A 12,145-nucleotide genomic window follows, 5' to 3' on the forward strand; every position below is an offset into this window, starting at 1 on the left:
AGGGGTCCCCTGCCTGCACAGTGGTGTGTCTACATCTGCTTGGTGGGGAGGTCTGGGTGATTTGTTGACTTCTATAGTAGACTGCATGGTTTAGACAAATTGGTATCTGATTTTGAGAGAGGAGTATATATGTATCCACACACACATATATATATTTTTTGCCCTGGTTGTCAGTTTATAAACCCCTTTAAATGGAAGTGTTCGTAGCCAGACGATTGTCATTTTGTCATTGTGGTTAAACTGAAAAGAGTGCTGGATACAAATGACAGCACTGTGTGTGTTTCAGTATTGCTGGACCTAAACAATAGATGATCTTTCGAGGTCCCCTCCAATCCCTAGCCTTCTATGGTTCTATGATTCTATAAATATGCTTTTCATCCCAGACGCATCTGCAGTCTTCCTTTCCCTCCCTGTCTCTGGAGTGACCGCAGCAGAGCAGCTGCTTTGCTCACACATGGAGAGCAGAGTGTAAAGCATCTGACTTGTATTCGAATTGTGACTTGCTGCTCACAAAGCAAAGTATTCCTTGGGCTGGAGGTGCCCAGCAGGCTCTTGTGTAGCTGGAGACAGCGCAGCATCGCTAGTAAGTTTAGGCTGGATTTACTTTTTCTATGAGTAGTTATTTTACATTCACGCCCTATTTATTTGTAGATGAGATGTCTGAACAAAACACGCTGTCAAATAAATGTAATTCCTTGAAAATCTACAAGGCTTCCAAACACAGACTTAATATCTAAGGGACGTTCATCAAATGGAATAAGAGCCAAACTAGAAATGCTCAGTCCCTGTTTTGGTCTGAATTGTCACAGCTCTGATCTCACAGAGCACTGATCAAACTGCAGCAACAACTCACGTAATGTACCTGGTCTGAGTGTAACTTAGCTACTCTAGGCAAGATAAAGTGAAGATATTGGAGGAATAGCTCCAGGCGCAAGCTTGCACTGATGTGTGTGCAGTCTGCACTGATGTGTGTGCTGTCTGCACCGCTGTGGCGTCTACCTGAAATACCTGAGTGGTGGTGCTGGTGTTTGAGCCAGTTGATGACTGTGGAGATCCAGGGGTGCTCAACCCTGTAACGCTCCTTACTCAGCCTGGTGCTCGCACATCTGAGGGTTGCCTGGTCTGGGGCAGAGATGCTGAAGGACCTTGCTCAGAGCAGGAGCACAACAGCTCATGTAAACTCATTTCTAGGAGCAGCTGGAGTAATATGGGCTGTAAGGTGTTTGACACTTTGAGTTTTGTCAAGTTCTCTTGGAAACTGACTACTACAGTGAGGCAAAATTTATTAAAGCTGGTGACAGTTATAAATCACTTCCTGAAGGTGTGAGGAATGTGTAAATTAGCTCCCTGCAATCAGAGAAATGCAGGAACTCTGAGGAATTCTATGTCTTTTCATGGTCATCTAGAAGGTTAGAAAGAAATTACTTCTGCCTGTTATGAGTAACCCCTTCAAATGAGAAACCCAGTTGTTCCAATACTCGCCCCTTAAACCACGCGGTGTGGGGCAGAGGTGGGAGATGCGCTGGTTGTGGACGCGAGCAAAGGGGTGTGGGGATCCTGCCAGAAACCGTGTCGAGTTCGAGCCAGCGCTCGGAACCGCACGAGAGCTGCAGGTGGCTGGGCAGTGTTCGTTCTGCCCGTGCAGCCCACTGATGATACATCCCGTACAGAAATAAGGCTGTTGGAACTGTTGTGGTGTTTAGAGCTCTAGATCAATACTGGTTGTTAGCAGACGATCTGGAAGAAAGGTACAAGGAACTGAGGAGAGCAGCTCAGCATGGAATAACTGAGATTGGGTTGTATACAGCCCTTCAGCTCACATCAATGATGATTTGTTATGATTTGACTTTTTTTTCACTCTGAGGCATATGAACTAATTCTCCCTCCAAAATACCTTTGGAGAAGAGACAGGTTTGTCTGTTTTGTAATGTGTGATGTTGTCTGAGTGTATATTTAGTTACAAGAACATTCAGAGCAGCATTTTACTAGTATAGTTATTTATAACATTTGGGACAGGAATGTAAACAAAAAAAAAACCCAAAAGAAACTACCACCACCCCCATTAAAAAATCCCCTCCCGTGACATTTCAAAGAATGTCTAATCAGTTATGCTAAATTTCCCAAAGCTTTGGGATTCTTGCTGCTTTTGTATTTGTGAATAACACTTTCTCATCATGCTGGAGGTGAAGAGCCACAGACCTTTGATCCTCCCCAGCCTTGATAAATGCTGGTTATCTTTGTTTTCAGCCTTTCAGACGAGTATCTGGTGCAGCTGTAACGCCCCCAGGCTCAGTCCCTGTCCTCCGAAGGTTCCAGTCTCTGCTCCTTTCCTGCCTTTCCCACCCCAGGACACTGAGGGCAATCCCTTCCCTGTGTCCCCTCGTGTCCCAGGCGGTTGGCAGAGCTGGGGGAGGTCCCGGGTGTCCCGAGGCCAAGCGCAGTGTTCTCCTCGCCACGTTTTGCACGGTGCGCGATGTGAACGGGCCTTTAGTCTCCTCTGCACAGTCGTTACCTTCGCAATCAACGTAGCAAGTGGAACGCGCTCGCTGAATTTGTGTATCTGCTTATTTCAGTCTTCTGTAGATACGTCTGTGTAATGCAAACTCAATAAAAAATTTAATGGTTTAAAAACCCCTCAGAAAACCAGCCAAGCCTTTCATCAGCAGATCGTTATCTCATTGCAGGCGGGTCGTGGCAGGGTGTCACTGGCCCAGAATCTAAACAGCATCTAAACCAGGAGAAGTCGTTCTTCAAACACGAATCCCAGAGCCATTGCATTATATAAGATCTATGAATTATTCATCAGCCCTGATTTAACATTCATCTTGCCACTGAGGCTAAAGCCAGCCACGTATTTGCTGGCAAAAATAACAATTTGCATTATAGTGGATAATAATGCAAATTGTTATTTTATCCTTAACTGACAATGTCATTACCATGATAACTTTACATACAGGTGGAAATCGCATTGCGTCGTGCTCTGAAGTCCTCAGAGACCCAATAGTCATTCTTGTAAAGTTGTTTTATGTGTGTACACGCGTGTGTGTTTTTATATATGTATCTACATGGTCATACACAGCTGAAACTCTGCCTTCAGATTTCAAATACTACCGGAGAAGCAAAATGAAAGGACTGTGCAAATAACGATATATTGAAGGAATTAGTATTGCATTATACTTTTGGCTGTATGCTAAGCAATCCTTCATGTCTGCTTCTCTTTCTCCATTTGTTTTTCAGCATGACTTTTCTTTATGCAGCACATGCTGGGCGGTTGGTATCTCCTGTTTTTTCATCTGCAAATGCTACGAATTACATGAGTTGACTTTTTCCCCTTGTTCTTGCATGGTGGTTGAATACATTGACTCCTGCGAATAACAACCCGCAATGGCCAGTGCTGCCTGGAATACTGAATGTGTAAATCAAGACCATTATCTGCTGGTATTAATTATTCCAGCAAAATTTCCCAGCCCAGAGTTGCGGCTTTCATTCGGTTACATGTTATTTAGTCCCCTGTAGTTATGTAGGACAGCAGCTAACACAGGTTATGTAACCTAAAGGACAAGTTCTTTCTACTTTCAGAGTAATTAGTGCTTTCTTGCTACAGTACCAAGGGTCAAATCCTCCCCCCAGGCCCATTAGGCTGACTACAGAAGGAACAAACCACATTTCAGTTGCATTGCAGCACTGGATGTTGCTCCATTGAGCTTTTCCAGTTTCGTCCTGTTTCACCATCTTGTGGGCCCGAAGGGCAACAGTATTCACTCTGCAGTTTGCCCATCTGGCCGGTGTCACCTGCGTCCCCTTCCGCAGCACCTCCAGAAAACCTGGAAACGGCCTCGAAAAAGAGGTCTGAGAGAGAGCAAAAGAGCAAACCCTCCCCAGACCCAGGGGAAGGGGAGAACGTTGACCTTTTGAGGCAATATATTTAATATTAAAGCCAGGTGGAGTTTATCCAAGATCCCAAAATGTATATGGTGTGACTTAAAATGATTGGCAAATATTCTTGACCAAGATCTGCATTTTGTTGTGTTGGTGAATAATGATGGTGAAGGGGGCTATTGTGAACGTTCATCATGCTTCTCCCTTGTGTTCAAAGCAAAACTCTGCTTCTCGTAGTGTTCACTGAGATGTTTTTCTCTAACTTTGTGTGGAAAGCTTTGTATGCAGGGTGTGCTGTAAAACAGCCCACCAGCACTCAGCACCATGCAGCGTGAGCCCCGCTGGGCTCTGGATGCAGCAGCCGAGGCAGTTTGTGCAGACATCAGTTTTCCTGGTGCTGTTAATGTTCTGAGCCAAATCAGGTTTGCTCTTATTAGCCCTCAGCCAGCAGAGACACAAACATCCCTGTTTACGTGCTGTTAGAAGCAGATGTTTCTCCTTGTGCATAACGGGAGGACTTTCCTAGGGAGCAGCAGAGACGTTTCTGAGGAAAGCCACTTGTGACGAGGGTGGGAAGAATGACATTTACTCATCATGCTGCTTGTCTTGATCTACTTGGTGCATTTAAAGTAGTAGAAACTAATTTTTAATCACTGTGGGTAGGAGAAAATAGATTTATGTCCCCCTCTACTTCAATCAGCGGAGGCCTTGCTCTGTAAAGGAAAATGCGGTGTGTCCAGCCTTTAGCATGTGCGTGTACGGGCTGGTTACAGGACAGACTGTTTTGTCATTGAATATTCTTGCAGGTCTGAACATGAGGCTATAGAGCATTTGCTGTCTGTCTGTAGCAGGTGTCTCCAATGCTGCTGTGCTGGGGATCAGCTTACAATTGAACCTTCTAGAACTACCTATTTTTCTCCCTGATTGTGTGTCTCCCAACATTGACCTTAGGACTAGACAGTCACTCTGAGTTACCTGTTTCAGGTTCCTAACAGTGACAGACAGTTCACTGCTCTGTGATCTCGAATGTCTTGCTAACTGTTGATGTTGTGAATTTAACATGACTTCTATGTTTTTATTTCAAGAACTCCACTAGCATCAGGAAACAAAACTGCTGGGAAGAGGATAATGGTGAGTACCAGCTTTTCAAGTGAGTGTTGGCTGTGTGGAGCGGCATAGCCTTCTGTTTGTTTGAAAGCTGCACTGTGCTCAACAGCTGCTTTCCCAAAAGTGTTCCTTGCACCTCTGCCGAGCTGCAGTGTGTTTGGTCGGCTTCTGGAAAGGACTGGGATATTTCTCTTTTGAGACAGGGCCATTTTTATTCTTGGCTAAGTGGTGCTGAACCTTTACACTCGTGTCCTGCCAGACGAGCACCGGAGCATCCTTTGGAACGCGTGCTGGCAGTTCTGGAAGCGCAGGCTGTGCTGGATCCAAGTGCCTCTGCTGGCAGTGATGGGAGAGGGCGACGCTGGGCTGGCAGCACAGCCCAGCCCTGCGGTGAGCGATCATTGCGGAGATGCGCTCATTACTGTGGAGCTCGGAAATGATTTTACTCTCTTGCTGCTCTGTTTTGTATTGCCAGGTGAGAACACAGCCTCTCAGAGGGGGATGTGGAGATAAGCTCCACACGTTTGTGCCCGCAGTCGCCAACAAGCAGCTGGCTGGAAGCCACAGGGGCTGTCACTGCCTGTGGGACAGGGACGGCAGAGCTGGAACCTCCTTTCCATCAGCGCAGCCTGTCATTCGGGTCTCACTCCCTCGTAGCTGCTGGTTTTTCTCAGGCTTAGAGGCATTCACTTAGAGACCTTTTCCTCTGCCAATTTTGTTTGAAAGCAGCCAATGGGCTCAGAAATGAGGTGGAAGGAGTATTAAGAGCACATGAATAGGCAGATGGCACAACTGTATATGTTTCATTTCCTGTGGGAAACCAGACACAGTTTTCCATCAGAAACTTGCAGTTTTGAAACATTTAATGGGAAGTCATTCGAAGTGAACTTCTGTAAATTGCAGGAACTTCAATGCGATGCCTTAGTCTTTATGCATAGTTAAGTGGTGTGTGAATAATACATATACTAGAAAAGGCCTGTTCTTAAGTGACTCACATTTTCCTAAATTTAGCATTGCCTCTGTGCCGGCATTCCCCGTCTGTGAGGTGGGAATTGCTCTTACCTCCTGTCAGTGCTGGAGATTTAGCTTCACAAAGATCCTGTAAGAAGTGCTACCGAAAAGCTGGCAAGGAAACAGAATTTTGTGTTCAAATGGATTTGCCCACGATGCAGGAGGAAGGGTCGAGTGCCAGGCAATAGAACAAAGATTGCACATCAGACCGAATGCTGCTGCCCATTCTGTGTGCTGAAGGAGGCTGGTCCTGCGGAAAACCCGTGTGTGGTCACAGGACTAAAGGCACTGACGTAACGCATTTGTACAAGATGGTGTAACTAAGGCTGTACAAATAACATTGGTTCTGGCATTTCCCAGTGCTTGAATGCTTGGATTTTTTGCTTTTAATAACTCTTGCAAGCTCCTTTGCATGTAGTTGTGTATAAGAACCAACTTCTTCCTCCCCAGCCGAAGTGCTTCTCTGCACAAGAGGTCCAGGGATGTGCCATGGGTAGTGCTGAAGGTGAGCAGAACCAATCTGATTTTGGTTAGTGTTTGTATCTCTCTTTTTCATCTGCTCTGTATGAGTTTTCCCTTCTCTCTGAAGTTGGCACATGCACTGTGATGGAATTCTTCCCCTCTTCCAGGAAGGGGCCCTTTCTGCTGTCACTAGAAGGACGTATTTGCACTGTGATGGCATCACACTGAGGGCTCTAGGTTTAGATAGAGCCCATCACAGGAACTAACCAGGCAAAACCTTTTAAATCTGGGTGATCAGAGAGAAAAATGGAATTAACTTAACCATCTGTGAAATATCTACCTGGCCATAAACCAGTTCCAAATCCAAAATTTCCCTGGAAAAATCTCTGCAAAAGTCTCCTGTCACCTGCGTTCTTATGCCCGACACACTGGAAGCAGAAGCTGTGACCAGTTCCTTTGCATTTCATAGTTTGGAAATGGTTTGACACTGCACTGATATGATAAAAGTATCTGAGGAACTGCATGCCATAAATATACAGCTACTGTGTATAATTTTTTACACAGATCATACATTTCAGGAATAGATAACTCAGCATCCCACCTGGCTTCTTTTGTGTCAACAGTTTGCTCACATCACAAGATAATGTTTCCAAAATGCGGTGAAAGAATGAGTCTTTGGTGTCGTCCTCCTAACTGACTGTGACAAATGGTGTGTCATCCTCCAAAGACACACCAGGGAATCGTGGAGTGTATCTGGAGTGTGACCAGATGTGTCTGCTCTTCCACGAGAGCTCAGACCTCCCTGGGGCTAGCGAGCCTCATCAGCTCTTTAAACCTGAGATTTGTAGATCAGCTTGCCATGAGAGGAATGATAAACGATGTACGGCTCTGCCACAGGAAGGAGTTCTTGTTCTTGTTCTCATTTGGCCATCAACATGTGCTGGGGATATGTTGGGAACACAGGATTTCTTGCAAACAGGTTAATTTACTGTGACTGAGGGCTGGATGGATTATGGAGGAGAAAATTAATATATGTCTGTGAAAACCTGTAAGAAAGTTTTCTACAGAGGTTATCTAGAATATACGAGGTGAAACCTTTCTTAGTGATGCAATAGTCACCTCTGTGCAGTGTTAACTGCCGCTGAGAAGTGCTGTTTGTTTAGTCTTTGTCCTGTACATCCTGTGGTACAAAGCCTGATGATGGATTGCTGACACTTCTGGAAACAAGAACATGTAATGACTTACAGGCTCTCTTGGGAACTCTATTTTGCTTTGCCGGTGGTTTTACAGAGTGTACCTTTCATGTCAGTGGTCACTTCTGAAACACTGGAGGGTAACTGTTACCTGCCAGAAGGACACAACTCTCTTATTGGGGACTTCTTATTCCTTAACCCTGTGCTCAGAAAATAACCTTGCAGTTGTCACCCTACACCCCTCAGTTATAGCAGAACAAAGGCAAAAATTGTGAGATGTCATCCTTGTGGTACTCACTACTCTCTGTTATTTGGCTTCACCTTCTGAAGGGCACAAGCAGGAAAAAGGCTGCAAACTGCAATGGTTTTGTGTGTTCATTTCTTGGAGCAAGAAGGCTGATCTTCGAGCCGTGGTGTCGGTTCTAGGTGGTAGGTAAGAGGAATACGTCATAGCAATCTCGTGAAAAATAATTATTCCAAGTGAAGATTCAGCACAGCTGCTCTGTTCCCTTGCAAGGAAAACACCTCTCTGATGGAAACAGTTATTAGGGCTGTGCTGGAACAGGCCTCTTCTGCTGCTTTGCTTTCTCCTTTACTTGATTTCATGCACGAGTTTCTCTGTTACACTTTGAATTATGTACCTTGACATGCTGGAGTATTCCAAGCTATGGATATTTCAACATCATGTCATGCATAGTGTCATCTGCAGAGGAATAAATGGGACCTAAAGAGACCAAGCAGTAGGAAATGAGGTACTTCAGACAAGATTTCCAGTGTGACTGCTGGCTCTGGGGTGCTTCAGTTCAGGTGCTTTGAAAGCACAGAACATCTGATCTCCAAAAATTGTCTTTCTGTACCGTCTGTAAGTTGGTATCTAGAACTGGACAGACACTCTAACAGTCACTGTGCTTTCCTGTTTTCTAGCAAAGGTTTTTATCTGAAAAAGACGGTCTAAGAAGGATACTAGGAAAATCTAAAAAGGAGAATATGGTAAAGGCTGAAAAAGTTTATTTGTAGGAATTTTCCAATATTCATCACTGTCTACACACCTGAAAATGTGACTGCTGTTTTGCCCTTGAAACAACAGATAGGCTGAGTTATTAACTAAAGCTTTTATTAATGGGGGAAAGAGGGAATGTAGACACCTTAAGAGCTTTCTGTTCTCATTACTGAAGTAGTATGTCCTTTGTGTTTGTAATCTTTGTTAAAGGTGCAGCTCCTTGATAAGAAGCAATCTCTATTTAAAGATGCACCATCACTTCTGCCCTTCCAGGGAATTGTTGCAAGTGCAGACGGTGTCTATCAGCTCTCCATGAGCGAGGGTCAGACTGTCGGCCACCTTGCTTGTCTTATCCCAGCCGCATGAATCATGAACATGTTGCTGCTGTGTTACAGGTTCCTTGAGCTTTTTGCAGCCTCTGTTGCCAATTAGGAGACTCTATTGGTCCCCAAACTGCTGATTCCTCTTCACATTGGGCTGGATGTTACTATGGCTGTTTTTCCATCTTTGTTGATTCTCTGTCCATATGTCTGATCTGCTTCTTTCTTACATTCGCAGAAGAAATGCTTTGGGGAATGAGATTATCCTGCAGAATCCTGGGATGTGCTCATGACCAGTGTGTTGATTGAACTGCCTTTCTACTTCTTTGGCAGTCAGGCTTCTGGATGTATGTCACATCAACTAAGAGAGCAGCTTGCACAGTCCTGTGAAACTGCGAAGCCCGTGGGTTCTCAGGCAATAAATATGCCAGTTTTGTTTCCAGCCCTGTGTACGTCAGCCTTGTGGGTTGGTTCTGGTCGTTGTCATGGCCTGTTAGATGTTCACCACGAAGATTTCTGAACTGGGAGCCTGGATTAATCAGTTGTCCTGTGGGAGTGAGTCTAACATACGCTAATGGTTGCTTATTTTAAAACTGAAGTGTGCTTTCCAGAATGGTGTATTTAAGCTCACTGTGGATTGACAGAACACCAAAGATGAAGATGACATTTTGAGGCAGGAAATCAAAACTGACAGTCTCCAAGAAAGGATGAAAGGGGTAGGTGACTCATGACAGCGCGAAGGAGCAATGATAGGTGCTCACGTTCGCTGATGGAAGTTGAGTAATGAGAAGCAGTCAGAGAAAGTGATAGAAGACAATAACTGGGGTGGATAGCAAAGTGTTTGAGTTCTTTCAGCTTTTTTCTTATTAGCAAGCAAACAGCCAAAAAAAAAAAGCCCACCCATTCTGAACAGCAATAGCTATGGATGCTGTATTTCTAAAGAAACCTAGCAGTATATCGGAAGCTTTTGCTGTATTTTGGGAAGGTTAATTTGCACAGTGTTCCTATGAACTGGAATGAGTTTTATCTCCGTGTTGCATTTGGGAACTGAGGCACAGAGGGGTGAGAGTGTGAGGTCATTTGTTTAAGGTCACACAGAGTATGAGTCTCCTGAGTTTGGGCACGGTCCTTAGTTAATGTGCCTTAATGACTTGTTAGTGCTCATTTCTGCTCTACCACCTTGTGGGCAGGAGAACCAGCTCTGTGCAGCATCAAGTAGAGCTGATAGTTGGTGTCATAAACACACAGCCAAGGTGCTTCCTTTCACTGCTAGCAATCGTGGTGGGTTGCTGCTTGCATTATAGCAAAGACTAGAGATTTAAGTATCAGTTTGAATTACACTGTAGAAAATTTTGTATGAACACAGTAAAAGTTGGGTGGTTATCCTGAAGGTCTCTTCCTCTTTCAGTCCTGCATTCAGCAGCTTCCCAGTAAAACCTTGTTGGGCAAGGTTTGTGCGCCAGCCTAAATACTGCTTCTCTGACACTGTATCTGTACCTTAACCCTTCAGTCTTCTGTCTGAAAGGCATGGTTTTGTTTGTGCAATAGTAGATTAATTAATAATTGTTGACATAGTTGATGACTGTAGGGTGCAATGGGCCACCACGTAAGTGTTTTGGTTGGTGTTTGTAACTACTGTGCTGAACACACGTGCGATGCCGGGAGAGGCTCAGCTGTGAGGGGGGTGCGCTATGGAAGGTCTCGGATCGGTAGGTTTGTTTCCTGTGGTTTCTCTGCATAATTTTTTTTAATAAGCAAAAAAATTGGGTTTTTTTCATGAAATGGCCTTCCCAACTAAACCTAAGAAGGGCCTGTCTTTCAGACAGACTCCTTCTCATGAAGGAAGATGTGTGTTTTTAACAAATGTGAGCAAGAGGTCACAAAAGAGAATCACCAATAACGAGGAGTTTCAGCCATTAGTTTTTATGGTTCAGACTAATGTCAGGATCACAGACCACCATTAACTTTCACTCAGTAATAGAGTACAATACAAGCCAGGGATGGGATGCTTGGTTAGCGTATGTCAGAGTAATTACAGAAGTCGTATGAAAAGTGCAGCTCTTAATTAGCTGTACAGTCTAAAGGAAATGAATGACAAACACTTTGTATAATTCATGACCTGTCTCCATTAATTTGATGCTGTCATGCATGAAGTTCAACTCCCCTGTTTCCTACTACTCATTGAAACAGTGTTTATCCTGATGTGTCTCTGAAAGGGCAGAGATCCGAATGATGAGGATGTTGTACACTGTAGCAAAGAATAAGACGAGCAAAGTGTTCTTAAACCTCTGTGCAGTGTCTCCCTTGCTTTAAATCATGAGCAACAGAGCTACTGCTTGCATAAGCAATTGCCCTCAAGATGTTGTCAGAGTCTTGATTAGAATGGAGTTGGTCCTTTGGCCAGTGAAAGTGGAATTTGATGTAAGGAGAATTCACATCAAACGCCTCCCGCTGCTGGAGGAGACAGGTGCCTTTGCACGACACCAAGGGCATTGTCCTTCTGAACTAAGGTGAATGGCTTTAACCCACCTTGCTTTAAAAAGACAGCAGAATTTTGCTGCAATCTTCTCAGCGGTGTGAATGAACGTTGCATTCCACTCAGAGATAATGAACAGTCTGGCTATGTTCATGTTATCCTTTCAACTGTGAGAAAAAAGTAACGATTTTGGGTTGACATTAGTTTGTTGCTGATTAGGTGCTTTTTATACAATTTTGGTAAGGGGAAAAAGGAAAACTTGTCGCTGCTTATGACCGCAAATGAGAAGGTTGTGAGAAAGTTTAGATGCGAGAGCTTTGTGAAGAATGCTTTGCTCCCCGTTTGATTTCAGGACTCCTCAGACTTCTAGACTAGTGCCTTGTGAAATCTCTCCATGCCACCTGTCTCCTGACATAACTGTTTCCATCCTTATCCCAACATCAGCTCCCATGTATATCGAGAAACAATTTCAGTTTCTAGGAGTGCTAGTTGTTGTACTTTTATAGGGAAAATTTTGAATAAAAAAGCCACATCATTTTGGTGCAGGATAAAGAGGTGAAACTCATTATCCATCCATTGTACGCACATTTTAGGTAGCAAATTTTTATTATAGTAACACTGCAAAGGCCCTTGAGAGCTGGCTTTGTTTAATGTAGCTCCCCATGATTCTCCTGCGGCCCTTTTGCTTCGTGTTTCC

The sequence above is a fragment of the Columba livia genome, chromosome 17, assembly GCF_036013475.1.
Source record: "Columba livia isolate bColLiv1 breed racing homer chromosome 17, bColLiv1.pat.W.v2, whole genome shotgun sequence".
NCBI classification, from domain to species: domain Eukaryota; kingdom Metazoa; phylum Chordata; class Aves; order Columbiformes; family Columbidae; genus Columba; species Columba livia.